We start from the raw sequence: 23,181 nt of genomic DNA on the forward strand, positions 1-23,181 counted from the left end.
GTGATGGCAATGTGGGCTGTTGCAGTGGGGTGATTACTGTGGAAGATGGTCTGATGCAGTTTGCCTGGAGATGTTCGCTTGAAGTGAGATGGTCAGTTGCTTGCTGAATGTCTTCTTGATGACATTTGCTGGGTAGGGAAGCAGGGTGACGTTCCAGGTGATCCTGCGGTACAGCCGTACGTCGTAAAAGAAGGGCCTGGCTTCCTGCATGCCTACAGCTTCCATGTAAAGTGGCATACTCAAAGGAGACATTCATGACATCCCGGAGGTGGGCCTGAAGGATGGTGTATGCTGTGATTGAGATGTTGTGTGGGTAGGGTCCAGATGGAGAGCCAGAGTGGATGGTGTACATGATCCGGGTGGTGTCTTTGCTGCTGACGGGAGTGCAGGACCTGAGGGGAAATGTTCTGTGGAAAGAGCGCTGACTGCCTCTGTGTGGCGAGGCTGTCGTGTACGTCCATGAGCTTGCAGTGGTAGTAAGTTGCAAGGGATCCCCTTGGCCTTGCAAGGGTGGGATGTCTCTTGGATGGAGAGCTGGGGTCAGATAGTTCTCTCACAATGCCGATGAGGTCATTCATGTCGTGTGTGTTGGTGCCTAGGCCATACCTGGAGGTTGTCCTCTTGTCCATGCTGATGATATGGTGATGTCTGTGTGTTGTGGATTTCAGGGCAGAAAGTTAATTGATGGTTGTTTGTTTTACAAGGTTTGCACATGAGTCTGGCTAGACATGTATGAGTCCAGTAGGTCTGCCTTGTCCTGGGTGACTTAACTGTTGTTGTGCTTCACAGGAAATTCCGCCAATGTGGGAAGAGTGTTGGGTCAGTCGCTGATCCAGTGTGTGTGGTTGCAGGGTGTGGCGGAGTCGTTGGCTGGAGTGTCCTGTGTAAGGGTGCCACACAGCTTGTTTGTGTAGACTTTGGTCAATCGTTCTTGGTGAATCTGTAACGGAGTGTGGCGCAGTGTGTTGTTTTTTGGTCCACTGGATGCAAATTTTGATGTACAAATGCAGGATGGTGCTATGGTTGTCCTCCAGCCAGGAGTTGCTATATCCCTGACCCATGTTGTCAGTGTAGGTGAGGGCCTGAGTGCTGATGTAGCTGTCCAATGTCTGAGTACCAATCTGTAAAGCTGTTGCCCATCTCTGTGGTCTCAGTATATTTTACACATTTTCATGTGAAGCCTCTCGGCTCTAATTGCAGATGTGTAAATCCCATTACCCTACTGACCACTTGCCCGCCAAGCTATACAACATGCTATGCTATGCTAAGAGTCCCAATCACCATTTAAGCTCCATCTGGAACCTTTCCCTCAAATTGGGCTCTAATCCGGATGTGTGGAGACACGTGTTCCTCCTGCCCATCTTAAGGAAAGCCAACGCAGAGCCTGTATCTCCTTGCAATCATATCCCTAACTCTCACGTACCAGCTCCGGCCAAGCTTTAAGTGAACAATTCCTTGCAGCAACTGATGGCCTTTGTTGAAGATAATAGCCTCCTTCACGACTCTCAATCCAGCTACAACTCCGGATATAGTACGGAGCCGGCCCTCATTGAAATGGCAGACTCTATACGCTGGGCGGTTGACGGAGGTTCCAAGGCGTTGTTGGTGCTATTAGACTTGTCTACAGCATTTAACACCTTTGCCCATCCCATTCTTCTGAACCTCCATAAGACCATAGGTGTGGGTGGCTTCATGGTGAACTGTATATTGTCCTTACTATCTGACTGCACACAGCAGGTCCAGACCTATCCATCCATCTCCCCAGTCAAATCACTGCAGTGGGGCGTGCTGCTGGTCTCTGCTCTGAGCCCTCTGTCTTGTAATATTTACTTAACCCCACTGGCTACATCGATTGCCATGTCTGAAGTCCAAATCATATCATATGCTGATGAGCCTCAGCTGCTATTTACCTAGAATGCTGTGTGTGCCGCTAACTTTTGACACACTAGAAAATATTCTCTAGATTATTGTGGCCTGGATGTACCACAAGTTCCTCTTCCTTTAACCAACCTTCTTCCCTCTCTTCCAATCTGTGGTGGCCAGAGGTACTGGCAATTGCCCCGGCACACAAGGACATGGTCAGGAATCTGGGAGTAATATGGGACAATCAGCTATCCCTTGCCACACAGGTACAAGAGGTGGGTGCCGCTTGTATTCGCAAGAGTAAACTCATCAAGAGAATTATACACTATCTGCACATTGTAACCCGTAAAACGGTGCTTCACGCACTGATTACCTCCCATTTACACTACGCAAAAGTCTCCTACGTACGTCTCACATTAGGCTTGATCCGTATACTACAGACGGAAAAAATGCTGCTGCCTGCCTGGCATGTTGAGTCTCACTTTGACAACATATCTCCCCGTGTCGAAGACTACTCCATTGGCTGCCATGGCTATACAAATAGAATTCAAGGCACTTACACTCGCCTTCTGGGCTGGACAAGGCTGTGGTCCAGTCTATCATAGGAGGAGACTGCGTCCCTTTTGTCAATCACGATCTCTACGTTCCAATGACAAGCACTTGCTCATTAGTCCTTGCGTAGGTAAACGTAGATCAGGAGGTGAAACCTCTCAGGTAGGAACCACCCAATGTTGGACTAAGCTACCTCTTCCGCTGCGTCTGATTCTGTATGATTGTGATTCTCGCTAAGCCCTTAAGACCTGGATATTTAGCCTGCTAGATTAGTTGCTCCTCCGTATGCTGCCTCATTTTCGGCACACTACAGCGCTGGGACAACCCCCTTGGCTTAGATGTGCGCTCAATACATGACTATTATAATAATTGTAGATGGCTTAGCAGAATTGTGGATGTCGGCCTGGAGATCTGTAGATGATAGTTAGACTGAGGGTGGTTTAGGAGTTGGTGTGAAACCTGAAGTGCAGATGTATGATAATGCTGAGTGTGTCCTTGGTGTAGTATGTGACTCTGATGGGGTACTTGTGATGAAATTGCTAGTAATCGTCCTGGAGTGTTGGTGTGGTCCCTGTGGGTGATCTCGTATCCATCTGTGATGGCAATGTTGATGTAGTGTGCTGAGGATGCGTTCAACCAGGTCACTGTAATGAAGGAGCTGTGTGGGGCTGATGTGTTGGCTGAGGTGACAGATTCCAATGGCATGCTGGTGGATGTAGCGGGTGCGCAGTATGAGGCACATGACCTTGTTGTACGGACATGGTCTGTCATGCGGGGCAGCGCGTTGTTGGCAGTAGGAGTTGCACACACAGCCAGCAAAGCTGTACTGGTTGCGCTTAGGGGTTGCCTGATAGCAGGTGGATGAATGTCTTGTGTTCCCTGTTTTGAGGGGGGCTGGAGCATGAGTCTGTTGTGTTACCTGCGTTATGGAAGGACCAGAGGGTCTTGCACTGTGCATGTTGCATGCACAGACGGTCCATCCTTTGGCACGGATGTGGTGCAACAGTGGCACTGACAAGCTGATGCCTGCATTAACAATGGATGGAGGGAGGGAGGAGCATCTAGGAGGTGTGTGTGTGTTACAGAATCAGGGCACTCGGTGGTGTGGTGCCGCAGGGGAGGCTGCAGCAGGAATGAGTGAACACATGATGGTGGAAGGGGTGAGACACCATGCAAAAACTAGCACAGAAAGAGAAGGAGGATAGAAAGGCACAATGTAACCGGTGTATGGAAAGGAAGGAGTGTCTGGTTACTCATGGGTCACAGATCTAAAATGGAAGAACAATCACCATAAATGACGGGCACAGGATCAGGCACCAAAAGGCCGAGCTGTGCACAGGACACACAGCATCAGCAGGTGTGGGCTGCCCGATGTGTGTAGCAAGCTGCAACGATACATACACAACTATGTGCTTCATGCACAATATGGATCATTACCTATGATGAACACAGTACACATTCTCCCATATGCACAATCTTTGTCAAGTATGCCATAGATGATGCATGCAAACTGGCAAGAGATCTGCGTTGACAGTAATGATGCACATTGTACTATGTGGGACACATTTTCTATACAAATGGATACAGTTTGTGTGGAGCCCATGCTGCTTTAGCCAATGTCCATGTCCAGTCCCATTGCTCAGAAGAAAATTACACTTATGCAAGGAGTTTACCTGTAATGCTGGTGAGACAATGTGCACACAACTGGCTGGGACTGGTGTTTCCTTGAATGCTCATAAGAGTGCGATGATCAGTGTGGTCCACCTCCCGATAGCCCCTTGGTCTGAGTATAAATTACTCAATAGGGTGATCAGGCGAAGGCAGCAGGGAGGGAGATCTGAAACAAAGATAAACAAGCATAAGCATTCAACACATCTTGCCACTGATTCACATAACACGTCAGGACATATACTGTAACCGTTACACCTGTAAAGTAAAACAACAGCCACTGTATTATACTAGGCATCACATTAGTGAAAAGTATACAATATCTGATGTTTCAACATGGAAACATAAAAGGTAGCCGAGTTTTTCAGCAACAATGAAGGGTGTATAACGCTGTGCAGGCTGCTTCAATGCAATTAGAGCCATGCAGTAACAAAGGTACTCACAGTGTATGAATAATGCACCAATGTTAAAAATTACTATTGCACTGCAGTGGTAATCACACAAAGGCAACAATCGGAAGTTACCCCTGGCAATCAGTGAGGATCAAGAAGAGAAATTATACTTCACCCGCAAGAGCCTTAAGAAGCTCATCCGACGAGGGAGGGAATTATGTAAACACAAGGAAGCCCCACAATAGGATGTCATTGTCTCGTCCAACTGGGCTTTTAAATGCCTAACATAACAAGTTGCTGGTCCGGCAATCAACAGAGAGTAATGAGGAACAATGCCACAAAACCAACCCTACCGTGACCAGGATATGCAGCACGCCACAAGAGAATCCTGGAATTGACGTCACCCGACTGGTGCAACGAAGCGTTCACATTAGCTACAGCACAACGTTGTGACGTCATCAGTGCAACGTTCCTGGCATCATGGGTATAGAAGGTTAACAACAACTGAGAAGGCTTGCAAAGCAGTAATCTCCACCGGCCCTGAGGAAGCAACGTGACAGTGACGTAACATACTGGCACAAGGGGCAATGCATCCATACGAACAGACTCACAGGACACGTGACAGAACATGTGGGACATACGCTAGCCTACACCTTCACAACATGGTTGTTGGAAATCCAAAAGTACTGGCACACAGGATTAAGTGGTTGAGCCAAAAACATCCTGCTGCACACAGTGAGGCTGCAAATCTCCATGGAGCCTGTTGTAAATGTAAATGTAAATGTAAATGTAAAGAGTCAATACTCCACAACTGATGACTGTCAAGAAGGGTGACTGTCCTGTCATGGGAGTGGTGCAACTTGTAATTTGATCCACGATAATTACACATGTATGGATGGTTCTTCAACATGCACAGAAACACTTCCCACACATTACCAAACCATACCAACCCAAAAAGCCTGTTTGGTTCTCTTACCTGAAATGACATTTACACATGTCCGTGCATGGAACGCTGATTCGCCCCATGTTGTAATCATCATGAGGAATAGCAGGAGGACTGAGATGACACAAACAGACACCAGGCACAGCAACCTGGGAATGACAGACACACAAGGGCTCACCGTTACAAATCTTTGCTAAAGACATGGGCATGTACAAAACACAAACAATGTAGTACACATGTAAAAATAAAGCTAAGTCATTGGGCATTTCAGTGTGGCATGACATCAGCACTTGCGTGACACATCAGAACACACATCAAAGTGACTGCATACAGTCAGCTGGACACACACATTGCAACACATCCCACTCAATGCTACAAGCTTGCACACTCATTCGCAGAGACTCACCATTATGAGAAGAAGTTGCGTATGAGCTGACTCCGGATATCCTCCTCCTCCTCATCATCACTTGCATCGTGACCAAGCCCTTGATCCTCAACGGGTGGATGTTCCTGCTCCTCAGGATCCAGGATGAGTGGCACTGCCTTCTCAACTGCCATGTTGTGCAGCATGCAGCACACGATGAAGATACTACAGACCTTGGCCGGGGCATATGGGAGGGATCCGCCGGTCTTATCGAGGCACCGGAATTGGCTCTTCGGGAGGCCAAACGTCCGCTCTATCACTCGCCTGGTCTGCCTGTGTGCATTATTGTACCGCTGATCTGCAGCTGTTCTTGGGTTCCGGAGAGGTGTCATCAGCCATGGCATGTTGGGATATCCCGAGTCACCTGCAAATATAGATCATGTAAATAAGTGGTTCATGAGATGCAGGCAGAGCAAAAGATACTGAAACACACAGGACCATGGAGTATACCCACCTACAAGACATGCCAGATGGTTGCGTAGCCGCAGCATCAATCTTGGCACCCTGCTACACCTCATGATGAATGCATCATGGCATGATCCTGAATAACGTGGACAAACATGGGAAATCATCATGTTAGCAAAACACAACACCAGGGCATTTATAAAGTGAAAATGTTTCCTGTTGCGGAAAGCCTGTTCCTGAGACTGTGCACATGTGTCCCATCAATGGACTCAATTACATGTGGCATCCCACCCAGGGCATAGAATTCACCATTTACATCTCTAAACTCTTCAGGAGTAGGACATTTGATGAATTCATCAATATGCTCCAACATGGCTGCTAACACATCATGCAAGACGCGGCTGAACATTGTTTGTGACATACCACCTACATCAGCTATGGTAAATTGGAACATACCTGTTGCAAAGAAATGGAGGGCTGCCATTACCTTTAGCTTGGGTGTCAGCGCAGTAGGATACCTGTGGTGCGATAGGAGATGTGGTGCCAGCTTGTTCGTCAAGTCCTGAATCAATGCCCGAGTGAATCTGTAACGTCGGATGCAGTCACGTTCCCTCATGGTAGCCAAGTCTGGAAATGGCCTTGGTAGAGGCGGTGCCCTGCAGGATATATTTGAGAAGAATGGAGAATAACCGTCAAAAAACATCAATGGCAAGGTACATATCACATGCAAAATTGCTACTAGACATCATGTCACTATGGAGTCAGGCGTGTGCAATGCATCCCGGACAGATATGGCAGCTTGCTGGCACTCCTACGTGAACCCAGATACACCTGTTGTTTGCCTAAATAAACATGACATGCCCTGAAACAAGCTGCTGGTGTGGTCTGAGTGAACAACCCAAGATATCACTTGAGTGACACACTTCACAAAACTTGCAGTGGAAGGTTGTCAACCCATCCAGACCGCTGACTGCAAAGCACATGCACAGGTCACATGGAATAGCAAAAATACATCTAAAAAACATAGCGATAAAGGTGTGCATGTGACAAAAAACTACTCGGCCCTTGTCAGGATGCAGACATGTGTGCCTTTGTAAAATTGATGCCTGATGCCATCAGACCCAAAAGCCGTAGACATGCACATTTGGCATGGTGAGCGTACATGTGAAACCATTCCCCATCTCAACACAGACCCATGTTAGATGCACCAACAGCAGATGCAGTTTACGTAACACAAACAACAAGCTCAAGGTTTGACATAATACACACCGGACCTAGTCACATAGGGTCATGCTGAGCGTGAAATGTCAAGTGTCAAAGTGCCCCGGTCCCTGGCATCATGAGACAGGTGCCCATAGTGATGACTGTGCCATCCCAGTATTGATGTGCATGGCTACATCTGCATAATGGTACACATGTGACAAGTGTAAAGGTTATGTGTACCACATAGTGGCACATTACACATGACATGTGTCAACATGTCAGCACACATCAATTGTGCAACAAGATCAGATGCCCGGGGCTATATCACTGCCTGCCACACCCAGGGCCTGCACATGTAAGTATGAAATTAAAAGAACTTGATACATATCATTGTTTGAACCATACCCCTACATCCCTGCCATGTGTGCTCCTCGTATCACTCTTGTAATGGTGCCATGCGTGAGCATGTGAAACGCACCATACCCCTGCATTCACAAATGTGTGTGAAACGCACCGTGTGAAACGCACCATACCCCTAAATTCACAAATGCGTGTGAAACGCACCGTGGGAAACGCACTGTACCCCAGCATTCACAAATGCGTGTGAAAGGCACCGTACTCCTGCATTCACAAATGCGTGTGAAACGCACCGTGTAAAACGCACCGTACCCTTGCATTCACAAGTGCGTGTGTGCGCAGCGTCTCACTATTCTAATCGTGCCACACGCGAGCAAACCGTACCCCTACTTTCCGTGCGTGTGTACAGCGTATCACTATTCTAATCATGCCATACGCGAGCGAACTGAACCCCTACTTTCCGTGTGTGTGCGCATCATATCACTATTGTAATCGTGCCAAACGCGAGCGAACCGTACCCCGACATTCGTGCGTGTGTGCGCAGCATCTCACTATTAAAAAGGTGCCATACGCAACGTGAAGCGCACCGTACACGTGTGTGGATCTCAAAGAATACATAGGTGACACCTAGGGGATGAGTAGTAGGCCCTGAATGCAGGCTGGTTGTCATGGATACTGAGATTTGAGTGTGTGCTACTGGTGTCCTGCAAAAGTCAGTTGGTCAAAAATATACAATATTGCAAAATTGTCGTGGAGCTGAAGCTCATTTTGAACCATGCAAATGTGTGTCAGGGACTTATGTTTAAAGTGATTGGATGAAACGTAGGATGCAAAGTAATCTGGCCTATCACACTGTACTCCTGAGACTGAAAGCCCCTCAGCAGCACTAATTTAAGGCTGCATGTGGCTGTGAGAGAGCACTTGCCTGCACAACATTGGAGTGGACCACACTGCTGCTGTCTCTGCATTCCCTGGACTCTTATTTCGCGTACGATGGAGATGGCTCCAGCATTGACTGATGAGGAAAGCCAGGCCCTGCTGGATGCCCTCCTACCACAGTACAGCAAGCTATATGGGAGGCCAGGGGAGCAGGTGAGTGCTGACTGCAGTACCTTAAACTGTGCACCTGTCGTGTGAGTGTCACAACAGGCATTGTGTATTGATGGGACAGACATGCAATGTGGTTTTGAGAGTGTCCCGGGGGTGTACATGGTGGTGTCTCTCATGCAGAGCATGATGTAGTTAATGTGTGTTCAATCCTAGTGCATCAAAAGAATGGAGAAAGCGGAAATTCCACTTGCATGTGGAGCTGTGCACATTATTATCATGACCACAATGGTCTCATGCTTATATCTTCATCCTTTTATGTCAAGAATTTTCAAACTTTCTCTGAAATTTCACTTCATTTCATTTTTATTCTTTCATTTTACATGGTGAATTCAATTACTCCATTGATTTCAGGCAATTAATGATTTGAACATCTAACATCTACCCAATGCATTTCGGGTCGAGGTTGACCCTTCCTCGGGGGTCTGAAATGGAAACAAGGAATTTAATGAGCATTCTAGCTATTGCATCGGATTTTCACAATCATCAACTTATAATGTTCAATCTACTTACGAAACCAAGTTGAAATATATTATTAGACACTTCTAAAATATATCACATTGCATATTGTGGTACAAACGAATTTCCCAACATGAACGCTATTGCGAAAACAGAATAATCGAACTTTACTCAAAACTCTGCAAACAAGTTTCCCAACTTTTGAGCTTTTGTAAAAATGGAACGATCTAGCTTTACTTAAAACTCTGCAGTTATCAAGAACTGGTAATGGCATTATATTTTCTCACTCTGATGGTCAACAAAAATCAAATGTATCACGGTAAACTCAACCCGCTCTTGTTACTCACTGTTAAATGTCCAGCGTTACGCGCCAATACTGCTCAACCAATCGTTATGTCTAAAACATACCGGAGTCTGTTATTACTAGTGCCTCTCATCCTGATTGGATCAGCTCGCGGTCACATGATCGCTACTCAACTCGCGGTAAGGTCTAATGATAATCTAAAGTCAATGTTATTTTAAAACCCCCGCTAATGCACTATGGTATTACGAATGAGTCATAAATCAATATTTCAATGCCACATCATATTTACCTGATGTCAAGTTAAACCAGTTCGAAATTGCAAATATTTTAAGGAACCACTTTTTTGAAAAACAAAACATTTCAATTCTCACATATATAACTCAGATGTATATGGTAAATGTTTTAAAACACAATTAAACAGTTTTAACAAGAAAAGCTCGTCAGGTAAACTGCAGTTGTTCGTCGGCCATCTTGGAGTGGGATCATAATACACTCTTCCGTGAGTTGTGAACAGAGATCTCAATAAAGCTTCTTCATTGTTCATAAAAAACAGGATAACTCTATCCTGTCATTCAGTCCCTGTGGGTGTAGACTACCCAATTTATAAATCCAAAAGTATTCAGATCTCAGTCTTTGTTTGTGAGTGTCCTGATCCATTCTGGGTTTAATCACCTCTAGTATGGTGAACCGTAATTGAGCTATATTATGTCCTGCTTCAGCCCAATGAGTTGCTACGGTTGACTTCACATTCTTTAAGCGAATACTACTTTTATGTTCCGTAATTCTTATTTTGATCTTACGCTCTGTTTGACCAATGTACAGTTTGCCACACGGGCATTTGATGCCGTAGATCACACCTTTGGTGTCACAAGTGCTTGAGTGTAATAAAGGAATCTGTTTTCCAGACATCGGATGTGTGAACCTATTACCCACTATCACATTATTGCAATGTGTGCAATTTTCACATCTCTGCATCCCTTTGTGAACTACTCCAGAATTCTCAGATTTCCTGCTTTTAAGCAATTCCTGCATGTTCCTTGATCGTTGGTGTGCAAAAGTGATATTCTCAGAAAATAACGGTTGTAGATCTGGTTCATCCGTGATCAAATGCCAGTGTTGTCTCATGATATTCTCTATTCTCTTAGATTGGGTAGAATATTTCAAAACACAAACTGTAGGTTTTGTATCAGGCTTTTCTTTAGGTAATAGCAATGTTTGTCGGTTCATAATTAATACTTTCTTCTTGGATTCTTCTAGCAATGATTTTGGATATCCTCTTAGCAAGTATTTCTGGATCTGTTTTTCGAACGTGGTGGCAAGATTTATGGGATCAGATGTGATCCTTTTCTGTCGTATAAATTGAGATAAAGGTAGATGTTTCTTAAGTGAATGGGGATGAAAACTTGTAAAATGTAAACAGCTGTTTCTGTCTGTTTCTTTTGTGAACACGCTTGTGCTGATCTTCCCTTGTTCAATATTGATTAACACATCCAAGAATGCTAATTCATTCTGATCCATTTGATACGTAAATTTTAATCTCTCATGTTGTGCATTTAAGTTTTGGATGTTTTCCACGAGTTTTTCTTTAGTACCACGCCAGATTATAAAGATGTCATCGATATATCTTTTGAATGTAATCAGACTTTGTGTCCAGTTCGTGTTGTTCAAGATGTGGTCATGTTCAAATTTAGCCATGAAGGTGTTTGCGTAGGACGGTGCCCCCGCAAACCCCATGGATGTACCACTACATTGGCCATAGAATTCTCCTTCCCATTGAAGATAACTGTGTAGCAGTGCGAATTGTAGTAGTTCAAGCAAGAACACTTTGTCCGATCCGATGATGTCATTTTCAAGTAAACACCATTCCATCGCTTCTATTCCCTCGTTATGAGGAATAGACGTGTATAGTGCTGTCACGTCAATCGTACAGAGCCATATCTCTTGATCAGAAGGGATATTCAGTGTCATCAGCAAATTCAAAAAAGAAGTAGTGTCTTTAATATGTGTACTCCATTTTTGTACAAGTGGTTGTAAGAACCAATCTAGGTATTGACCTAGTGGTTCAGATAGTGAGCCACATGCCGACACAATTGGTCTGAATGGTGGTTTAAGTGCATTCTTATGAATTTTAGGCAGCATGTAAAATTGAGGCCTCCTCGGGTATTTACAATTCAAAAATTGATGAGTTTTACTCGTTATCCATTTCATTTCAAGAGCTCTATCCAGAATGATTTTTAGAGTTGTAGAGAATGTGTTAGTTGGATCTCCGTCCAATTTTTGGTATGTGTTGATGTCTTGAAGGTGAGCACGTACACTTTCATTGTAAAACTCGGTGTCCATTATTACAATTGCTCCCCCTTTATCCGCTTTTTGGATTGTAATTTCTGACATGTCTGTTAGAGATTTTAAAGTTTGCCATTCTTTCCTTGAAAAGTTACTTCTGGTTCCACTAGAATAGTTTAGTTTTTTCATCTCACATGTGATTACTCTTTCATAAGCATCTATAGTTTTGTGTGATGTCGGTGCACAAAAAGTACTTTTTGTTCTGAATTCTTTAAGATCACTTTTCGGTTCCTCACTAGGTTGTATATTATTGAAAAAATTCTTTAATCTTAAAACTCGAAGAAATTTGAAAACAGATATTTCAGTTTCCTGGGCATTGGATCTGTAAATCGGAACAAAGGTCAAGCCTTTGTTTAACACTTTATTTTGTGCTGTGGTCAATTGCTTCTCAGATATGTTTATGACAAGATCGGTTTCTTTTTCATGGATCTTAGTGTCCGTTCGGCCTCTGATTCCTTTGCTTTTTCTTTTTCCCCTCCGGGTTTTGATTGATCTCCTGTTGTTACACTCGTGGACGGAGCATTGTTTGCTGCTGGACTTATTTCTATTTCTATTTCTTTTGCGTATTTATCCAATTTTTTATTAGTGGATAAATACGCAAAAGAAATAGAAGAAAGGAAAATCAAAAAGTATAGGAGAGATACTATTGATTATAAACTGGAAGAGGTTTACAGTTGGGCAGAAGTGTATAATCAACGGAAGTGGCAACAACCATCAGCGGATAAGACTTCATCACAAGAGAGTGTGGTATCGGATTCTGACACAACCCAAAATAGACAACCAATTAAAAAACCAACACAAAGGGGACGAAGAGATGAAACTGATAAAACGGCTTTTTTAGAAATAAGTCCAGCAGCAAACAATGCTCCGTCCACGAGTGTAACAACAGGAGATCAATCAAAACCCGGAGGGGAAAAAGAAAAAGCAAAGGAATCAGAGGCCGAACGGACACTAAGATCCATGAAAAAGAAACCGATCTTGTCATAAACATATCTGAGAAGCAATTGACCACAGCACAAAATAAAGTGTTAAACAAAGGCTTGACCTTTGTTCCGATTTACAGATCCAATGCCCAGGAAACTGAAATATCTGTTTTCAAATTTCTTCGAGTTTTAAGATTAAAGAATTTTTTCAATAATATACAACCTAGTGAGGAACCGAAAAGTGATCTTAAAGAATTCAGAACAAAAAGTACTTTTTGTGCACCGACATCACACAAAACTATAGATGCTTATGAAAGAGTAATCACATGTGAGATGAAAAAACTAAACTATTCTAGTGGAACCAGAAGTAACTTTTCAAGGAAAGAATGGCAAACTTTAAAATCTCTAACAGACATGTCAGAAATTACAATCCAAAAAGCGGATAAAGGGGGAGCAATTGTAATAATGGACACCGAGTTTTACAATGAAAGTGTACGTGCTCACCTTCAAGACATCAACACATACCAAAAATTGGACGGAGATCCAACTAACACATTCTCTACAACTCTAAAAATCATTCTGGATAGAGCTCTTGAAATGAAATGGATAACGAGTAAAACTCATCAATTTTTGAATTGTAAATACCCGAGGAGGCCTCAATTTTACATGCTGCCTAAAATTCATAAGAATGCACTTAAACCACCATTCAGACCAATTGTGTCGGCATGTGGCTCACTATCTGAACCACTAGGTCAATACCTAGATTGGTTCTTACAACCACTTGTACAAAAATGGAGTACACATATTAAAGACACTACTTCTTTTTTGAATTTGCTGATGACACTGAATATCCCTTCTGATCAAGAGATATGGCTCTGTACGATTGACGTGACAGCACTATACACGTCTATTCCTCATAACGAGGGAATAGAAGCGATGGAATGGTGTTTACTTGAAAATGACATCATCGGATCGGACAAAGTGTTCTTGCTTGAACTACTACAATTCGCACTGCTACACAGTTATCTTCAATGGGAAGGAGAATTCTATGGCCAATGTAGTGGTACATCCATGGGGTTTGCGGGGGCACCGTCCTACGCAAACACCTTCATGGCTAAATTTGAACATGACCACATCTTGAACAACACGAACTGGACACAAAGTCTGATTACATTCAAAAGATATATCGATGACATCTTTATAATCTGGCGTGGTACTAAAGAAAAACTCGTGGAAAACATCCAAAACTTAAATGCACAACATGAGAGATTAAAATTTACGTATCAAATGGATCAGAATGAATTAGCATTCTTGGATGTGTTAATCAATATTGAACAAGGGAAGATCAGCACAAGCGTGTTCACAAAAGAAACAGACAGAAACAGCTGTTTACATTTTACAAGTTTTCATCCCCATTCACTTAAGAAACATCTACCTTTATCTCAATTTATACGACAGAAAAGGATCACATCTGATCCCATAAATCTTGCCACCACGTTCGAAAAACAGATCCAGAAATACTTGCTAAGAGGATATCCAAAATCATTGCTAGAAGAATCCAAGAAGAAAGTATTAATTATGAACCGACAAACATTGCTATTACCTAAAGAAAAGCCTGATACAAAACCTACAGTTTGTGTTTTGAAATATTCTACCCAATCTAAGAGAATAGAGAATATCATGAGACAACACTGGCATTTGATCACGGATGAACCAGATCTACAACCGTTATTTTCTGAGAATATCACTTTTGCACACCAACGATCAAGGAACATGCAGGAATTGCTTAAAAGCAGGAAATCTGAGAATTCTGGAGTAGTTCACAAAGGGATGCAGAGATGTGAAAATTGCACACATTGCAATAATGTGATAGTGGGTAATAGGTTCACACATCCGATGTCTGGAAAACAGATTCCTTTATTACACTCAAGCACTTGTGACACCAAAGGTGTGATCTACGGCATCAAATGCCCGTGTGGCAAACTGTACATTGGTCAAACAGAGCGTAAGATCAAAATAAGAATTACGGAACATAAAAGTAGTATTCGCTTAAAGAATGTGAAGTCAACCATAGCAACTCATTGGGCTGAAGCAGGACATAATATAGCTCAATTACGGTTCACCATACTAGAGGTGATTAAACCCAGAATGGATCAGGACACTCACAAACAAAGACTGAGATCTGAATACTTTTGGATTTATAAATTGGGTAGTCTACACCCACAGGGACTGAATGACAGGATAGAATTATCCTGTTTTTTATGAACAATGAAGAAGCTTTATTGAGATCTCTGTTCACAACTCACGGAAGAGTGTATTATGATCCCACTCCAAGATGGCCGACGAACAACTGCAGTTTACCTGACGAGCTTTTCTTGTTAAAACTGTTTAATTGTGTTTTAAAACATTTACCATATACATCTGAGTTATATATGTGAGAATTGAAATGTTTTGTTTTTCAAAAAAGAGGTTCCTTAAAATATTTGCAATTTCGAACTGGTTTAACTTGACATCAGGTAAATATGATGTGGCATTGAAATATTGATTTATGACTCATTCGTAATACCATAGTGCATTAGCGGGGGTTTTAAAATAACATCGACTTTAGATTATCATTAGACCTTACCGCGAGTTGAGTAGCGATCATGTGACCGCGAGCTGATCCAATCAGGATGAGAGGCACTAGTAATAACAGACTCCGGTATGTTTTAGACATAACGATTGGTTGAGCAGTATTGGCGCGTAACGCTGGACATTTAACAGTGAGTAACAAGAGCGGGTTGAGTTTACCATGATACATTTGATTTTTGTTGACCATCAGAGTGAGAAAATATAATGCCATTACCAGTTCTTGATAACTGCAGAGTTTTAAGTAAAGCTAGATCGTTCCATTTTTACAAAAGCTCAAAAGTTGGGAAACTTGTTTGCAGAGTTTTGAGTAAAGTTCGATTATTCTGTTTTCGCAATAGCGTTCATGTTGGGAAATTCGTTTGTACCACAATATGCAATGTGATATATTTTAGAAGTGTCTAATAATATATTTCAACTTGGTTTCGTAAGTAGATTGAACATTATAAGTTGATGATTGTGAAAATCCGATGCAATAGCTAGAATGCTCATTAAATTCCTTGTTTCCATTTCAGACCCCCGAGGAAGGGTCAACCTCGACCCGAAATGCATTGGGTAGATGTTAGATGTTCAAATCATTAATTGCCTGAAATCAATGGAGTAATTGAATTCACCATGTAAAATGAAAGAATAAAAATGAAATGAAGTGAAATTTCAGAGAAAGTTTGAAAATTCTTGACATAAAAGGATGAAGATATAAGCATGAGACCATTGTGGTCATGATAATAATGTGCACAGCTCCACATGCAAGTGGAATTTCCGCTTTCTCCATTCTTTTGATTCATCACAGAGTGTTCCTAGACAAAGCACTTTAAAGGAGCCAGTAGCACAAATGAACGTATGATATTTTGATATATATAAAATAAAGGGAGATTTCGAGTGCCAGACGAATAAAGCAAAGATTTATTCAATCCTAGTGCATGACACATTCAGCCGTGCAAGACCTTGATGTCTTTATTCCCAAATGTCCTGAGGTGTAACTGTGTTCCACCCAGAGTGACAGCTGACTGTACTCACAGCTGTGTATGACTTGTGGGGACCTGTGGTGATATTGTACAAATGATGTGTTTCACCTCATGGACTTTGCATGTTGTGAATGTTCCTTGTCATCTGCGTGAGTGTGTATGTGAAGTGTTGCACCACAGATGCATGGCGTTTGCAGCAGCTATAGCCATCTGATGTGACTAGTAAGCAGTGGTTTGTGCCTGACTTGCAAAGTTAGCACAACACCTGTGACACCTCTTTGTCAAGTGGCACATGTACAAAGTGAGGGTTGTATCCACTGTTGTCAGTGACAGGCGAGTGATCAGTGCCAGGGTGTGTCTGTCTGGTCTGCTGAGGGTTGTTAAGTGGAGTAAGATATGTGAGTGCTTGCCACATGCTGTCCCACACCCTGCAGTTGCATGTGTTCTCCAGTGTGTGCCATGATCAGTGTGTGTGTTACATCTGTTACGCCATCTGTTGCCTTTCAATGCCATGTAGTGCATTGGGGTTTGCCCACAGGCCTAATTCACATGGACCAAGATGCAAGTCCTGTCAGCATCCTATGCCTTGTTCACATCATCAATGCTGTGCAAGTGTGTGTCTCTGGGACATGGAGCAGTTGTAGTGATGTTGTTTCACTTTGTCTTCCTGACATGTATCTGCCTACGAGAAGGGGGAGATATGGCTGGAGATCGTCAGGGCTGTCAGGACTGCGGGGGTCCATCGCCGGCGGCTGCGTAACATACAGAAAAGGTGGCAGGACATCAGGTGCTGGACCCGGCGTATCGCCCGGGTCCAGATGAAGATGGAGGCCCCACGCCGGCATGGTGGAAGCCGTTACCTCACCCCCCACATGCTCCGGGTCCTGGCAGTGGTCTTCCCAGACCTCGATAGGCAGTTGCAGGAGAGACAGGAGCAAGGAGGGGGTAGGTATATGTCTGTTTGTTGTATTGTGTGTCACCTGCTTCTTGCGGTGCTCAGAAGCCAGGAAACACTACCACAGTTGGGGTGTCTGGTCAGACAGTGTATTTTAAATTCCCCAAATTCAGCTGGTGCTCTTTTTCATCCCTTCCCCTCCTTCACATGTGTCCTCTGGTCTGTGTGTATTCAAATATGCACATACTCATCTAGGGTGCAAGTAATTTAGACTGCACATTCTTCTTGGAAATACAAATTTGGTGAATCAGAAACTTTGAGACAGCACAGAGTGCAGTGCGCTCACTAGGAGCCTTCACAGCCTGTATTTTACGATTCCCGTTTTTTATTTATGTTGTGTTTTGAGTTGGACCTTGTACCCTGATTTTAATGTCACTTACTTGCACATTAAAAAGCAACAAACACCACGTTGGGGCGGCTCCTCTTGCCACTTGAGAAGCTAGCAGCTTCACTTGACTCGATCTATAGCCATAGCGGCGGACATCTTGGGTGGGGGGTGAGGCTCTGCACGGTCTAGTCGTCACAAGGACGCTAGACCGGTACTTAAGCCGACCATGTTCACGCGCATCATCACGCACTGCGGGCTCGCCAGATTATCGCCGGAGTCACGCCAGAGTCCAGCCCGTCTGCGCCCGTCCACGCACGGACGGGCCCGGGGGCGGGGACCTCTGGCCAACGGCGCACCTACTCCTCGGAGGAGTTGCGTAACTTGGATAAAGGTGAGCTACGCCTAGATCATGTAACCCTGATGAAACTCAGGAAGCACGCGATATCTCTCCCCCATATTGTGACCCCCCCAGGGTTGCACTCTTTACTGAAAATAGCTAGTTTAAATACCAGATCGCTCCACTGCCACCACGTGGATGTCTACAATCTGCTTCAGGACAAGGATATAGATATATTGACCCTTTCAGAGACCTGGATGGGCGATAACTCGATGCCTGACATCCTTGCCGCTCTTCCTAGCGGCTATGATGCTATATGGCATAACCGCCCAGGAAGTGTACGGGGGGAGGGGTAGCGGTCCTTTTTAAAAAGACTATGTTAGTGGAAAGACTGCTGTCAGAGACAGTCGATCTAGCTGATTTGCTTGGGGTAAAAGGCACCCTGAATAACTCCTGTTGGGTGGTGCTATCAGTCTATCGCCCACCCAATGCAACCCCACTGTTCTATGATTTTTTTGGTCCCATTATGTCGGACTTATGCACCTGATATACGAAAATCTTAGTAACAGGAGATTTTAATCTACATTGGGACAAGTCACACTGGGACCTGCCTATGCGCCAATTGGACACCATGATGTCAGCTCTAAGCTTCAAACAACTTGTGGAGGTTACCACACACATCAAAGGTCATGTTCTTGACCTTGTGTGGACCACAGATCCAAATGTGGCCCTTAAAGACATTGCCCCATGCATATGGTCTGACCATTATTTAGTATCCTGCGAGGTACGCATTAACGGCCACATAAATAACTTACCACCGGAAGTTAGGAGAATCCGTAAATGGCCAGAGGTTGATTTGATACCCTTGACCAAGGGGTTCTCGGCAATGGATCAGTCTTTGAGTCCGGGTCGTAGTCTGGACCAGGAATACGCTGATCTAACGCGGAGCCTGACTCAGGCTATTGACCAGATAGCACCCATAAGAACACAGCTAATAAAAGGACCTGGTAAAGGGGCTCCATGGTTTACGCCATCATTGAGGGACCATAAAAGGAAGCTTAGAGCGCTGGAAAGAGGATGGAGGAAAACCAAACAGGACACAGCTAGGAACCTCTACCGAAACTCCCTTAATCTATACAAAAAATCTATTGCTCTAGCTAAAGCTGAATACTATGAGTCCCGCCTAAGTAAGGCAGTTAACGTCCAGAAAGAGACTTTTAAGATCTTGTCGGAGCTGAGTAAAAAACCCGAAAGCTCTCAGTCTCCCATAAATTGTAATGCCTTCCAGGGATACTTCTTGGAGAAAGTGAGAACTATTATCCAGGAAATAAAGAGTGGCTTGGCAAATGGGATGGATATGCCTACAGCCTCTCATAAACCGGTTGACTGCACTATCGCACTGTTTCCAGAGATTGATACACTGAGTCTGGAGCAGTTGATGGGCAGAATCAAATCCGGATCGCCAGCTGACCCGTGTCCACCTAGGGTCTTTCAGATAGCTTGCCCCTTATTGGAGGAATGTCTCTCCTTAACAGATCCTTGGAAACAGGGTATATACCAGCTGAACTTAAGGAAGCACGTGTAAGACCCCTATTAAAGAAACCAGGCGCAGATCCCGCAGTGTTGAAGAACTACAGGCCTATCTCTCAGTTGCCATTTCTTTCAAAAATACTGGAACAGCATGTATTAAAATCCCTGTCCAAGTACCTGGAGTCTTACCATCTGCTTCATGAACGACAGGCAGGGTTTCGAGCTCACCACAGCACCGAGTTGGTGATGCTCTCGGTGCTGGATGAATTGAGAGGCATGGCTGACGGTAAGAAACCGAGTGCCCTGATTTTGTTGGATCTTTCAGCGGCGTTCGATACCGTCAGCCATGCCCTGCTCCTGGAGAGATTGAGTGACTTCGGGATTAAAGGCCTGGCCTTCAGATGGTTGCAATCCTTCCTTTTGGGAAGGACCCAAAGGATACAACTTGGGGACGAAATCTCCGAGGTGGGGATTCTAGAATGTGGGGTGCCTCAGGGCTCTGCCCTGTCCCCACTTCTATTTAATCTCTACCTGCAACCTCTGATTGCTTCCTTGGCGTGCATGGGCTGTACAGTATTTAATTATACGGACGACACGCAGCTGTTGCTGAGTGTCGATAACACAAGCACCGCACAACTCCAAGCCCAGAACATCTTGAGGTATACTGTACAATGGATGACGGAAAATCTCTTGAAAATCAACCCAGATAAGACTGAGGTTTTGGTGATTCCATCTGCCACCTCACCATGGTGTGACCTATATTGGCCGGCGGAGTTAGGCCCGGCTCCAAAACCTAGCTTGAATGTAAAGAGCCTGGGGATCAAACTGGACTGTGATCTATCAATGGCCAGTCAGATCTCTTCTGTGGTAGGAAGCTGCACTAATATCATCAGACAGCTACGGAAGCTAGCCCCCGTCCTCTCCCAATCCATGATGCGCTCAATTGTAGCAGCTACTGTCATCTCGAGGATTGATTATGGGAATGCCCTCTATCTCGGCCTGGCGAAAACCCTGACAAACAGACTACAGGTCATCATGAACGATGCAGCACGTCTCATCTTCAGGCTCCCAAGACGAACTAAAGCATCTCCCCTGTTACAGAGCTTACACTGGCTCCCTATCAAAGAGCAAGTGGAATTTAAAAATCTGTGCACAGCTCACAAGGCAATCTACGGTCTGGCACCCGCCTACATTAAAGATCGCTTGGTGGTGTACAGTCCAATGAGAACTCTTAGATCCTCAGATTCTCAGCTATTGGTCTGTCCCCGGTACAAACTTGTAACCAAGGGAGGAAGAGCCTTCTCTGTGTTAGTTCCTCAGTTATGGAACACACTACCTGAGACGCTGCGCAGGGAAGGGAATCTCCTACGGTTCAGAAAGGTGCTAAAAACACTGCTGTTTAGAAGAACTATGAGTGCTACATAGGCTAGTGGAGGCCTTCTATTCTGTGACTGCCAAGCTATTGTTCTTACCATCGATTTCCGAGCGCCTAGAGACCTGCAGGTGATTGGGCGCGATACAAATCAAAAATAACAATAACAATAACAATAACATTGATTAGCGCATCATATGGGAGGGTGGTCTGTGACATGATTTGGGACCTTGCCTGTGCCATGACCTGTGCACTGTGTTAGGGCTTCACATTTGTTTGCACTGATGATGAGTCTCAACATAGGAGTGTGAGGTTTCAACTGCACACACTTGCAGCATGCATGACCCATGTTGTGTAGTCAGACATGTTGTACATTATTTAGGAGATATGCATTGTGCCATGCCGGTTCTTAATGTAACAGTCAGCTCATTACAGAACCACGGATCAGTGTGCCCACCACAGTCCCTTGAGACACCCTGGCCTCCTAATCATGTGTGTCATCCAACACTGTGCCCATTCTATGTGGGTTCAGCATGGGTCTGCCTAAGTGGCATTGGTCCCTCTGCTACATGTTCCCACTGGACATGGATCCTAAATTTGGCTTGTGCATACTCACACTGGGCAGTGCCTGTGTGCCTATTCACAACAATCTGTTGTTGGTTGTTTGTGACTAATATGTATTGGCAGCCCCACAAGGTGAGCTTGGGTTACCTTTTTAAATGTTGCTGCTCAGTTTTTGTTACCCCAATTCTAAGTTCTCACTTCTTGAGATGTATCTATCACATTGACTGAGGGATGGGGATGTTGTACAGGAGAGGTCTAATGGGCCTGCCTGATTTGGCCTTGGCAGTTGTGACCTTTGTGTGAGAATTGGCTGGTCGATGTTTCACCATGCCCTTCCCCTGTGATGGTGGATAGTGCTTTCATTTGGGGATTAACTACCTATGTCAATTGTTTCCAGACATCATCGTGCCTAATTCAGTTTTGCCACATGTATGTAGTTCTGGTGCAACACTGTTTTGTCTTATTGTGCATACTACTGTGTTGACATTTTGCCTGGGGATAAGGGTGTGTCCACGATGCAGCAATGATTGTGTTCTTCACAATTACAGGCCCATTAGCTTGAGCATTGTCCTGATTTGGGACATGTGGGCCACTTCACATGACAGGAAGTGGGTCTTATGTGCTAGCAACTGAATGATCAGGTATTAGATGTGAGGACTGACACATTTAAAGTTGTCTCACATTGATGAATGTTCCTTGGCACTCCCAACACTTGTTAAGAGTTGTTTATGTTTTGAATGTGTTCATATGACAAATTGTGTAGGTTACACTTATGTGCCTGCCTTATAGTTGTCTCACGAGTGCACACAAAACAACATTTGCAATGTTTTGGAATAAGCAGGCAGCTTTGAAGGAGGCCAGTGTTAGTGATTAATGTTGTGCCTTGATCTCCATAGACATGACCCCACAGTGGTCTTGAGTGCTTGAGACTCCTTTGTTGTCAATTGTACAGACTAATGTGTGTCAAGCCATCAAGACCTCCGTTGGACCATGTATATGGCAAATGTGCTACGCCATTTGTTTCTAACAGTGTTTCATCATAAAGTGTGCCAGCTGTTTCAATGAATGTGTCTATGTTTTTTGTGTGCATCTCCTTGTGAGAGATCTATCATGCAGGCACATACGTGTTCTCTTCACAAGATGGCGAATTAACACATTCAATACATGTTGAATGTGTGAAGTATGGTGAGTCCCAAGATGCCAACAATTTGTGACATTAGTTTTCACCCAAATGTACTTACAGGGCTCTGAGTGTGGTGTCACGTTGGGGAGTGAGGTGAGTTAGTTTGCCCTGAGGGGCACCACAACTGTTTATTTCTTTGTGAACTTGAGGTGGCATCACTTCATCGTATAGATCTGCTCTCCTGTAAACAAACAGAAGCTTCTCAGTGTAACTTTCATTCAAGTTGTGGCCTGGTGTGTTCTTTGGATCCTTGTGTCCAAGTAGCATTGCGTATATACCAACTTGGCAGGACTAGTCTCAAATATGTGCTGAGCTATCTGGCTGTTACTCATGATGCATGCCATGATTTGCAGTGTGACCAACTGATTTTGTGCTC

This window comes from Lissotriton helveticus, chromosome 6 (assembly GCF_964261635.1).
Source record: "Lissotriton helveticus chromosome 6, aLisHel1.1, whole genome shotgun sequence".
In the NCBI taxonomy this organism is placed as follows: Eukaryota; Metazoa; Chordata; class Amphibia; order Caudata; family Salamandridae; genus Lissotriton; species Lissotriton helveticus.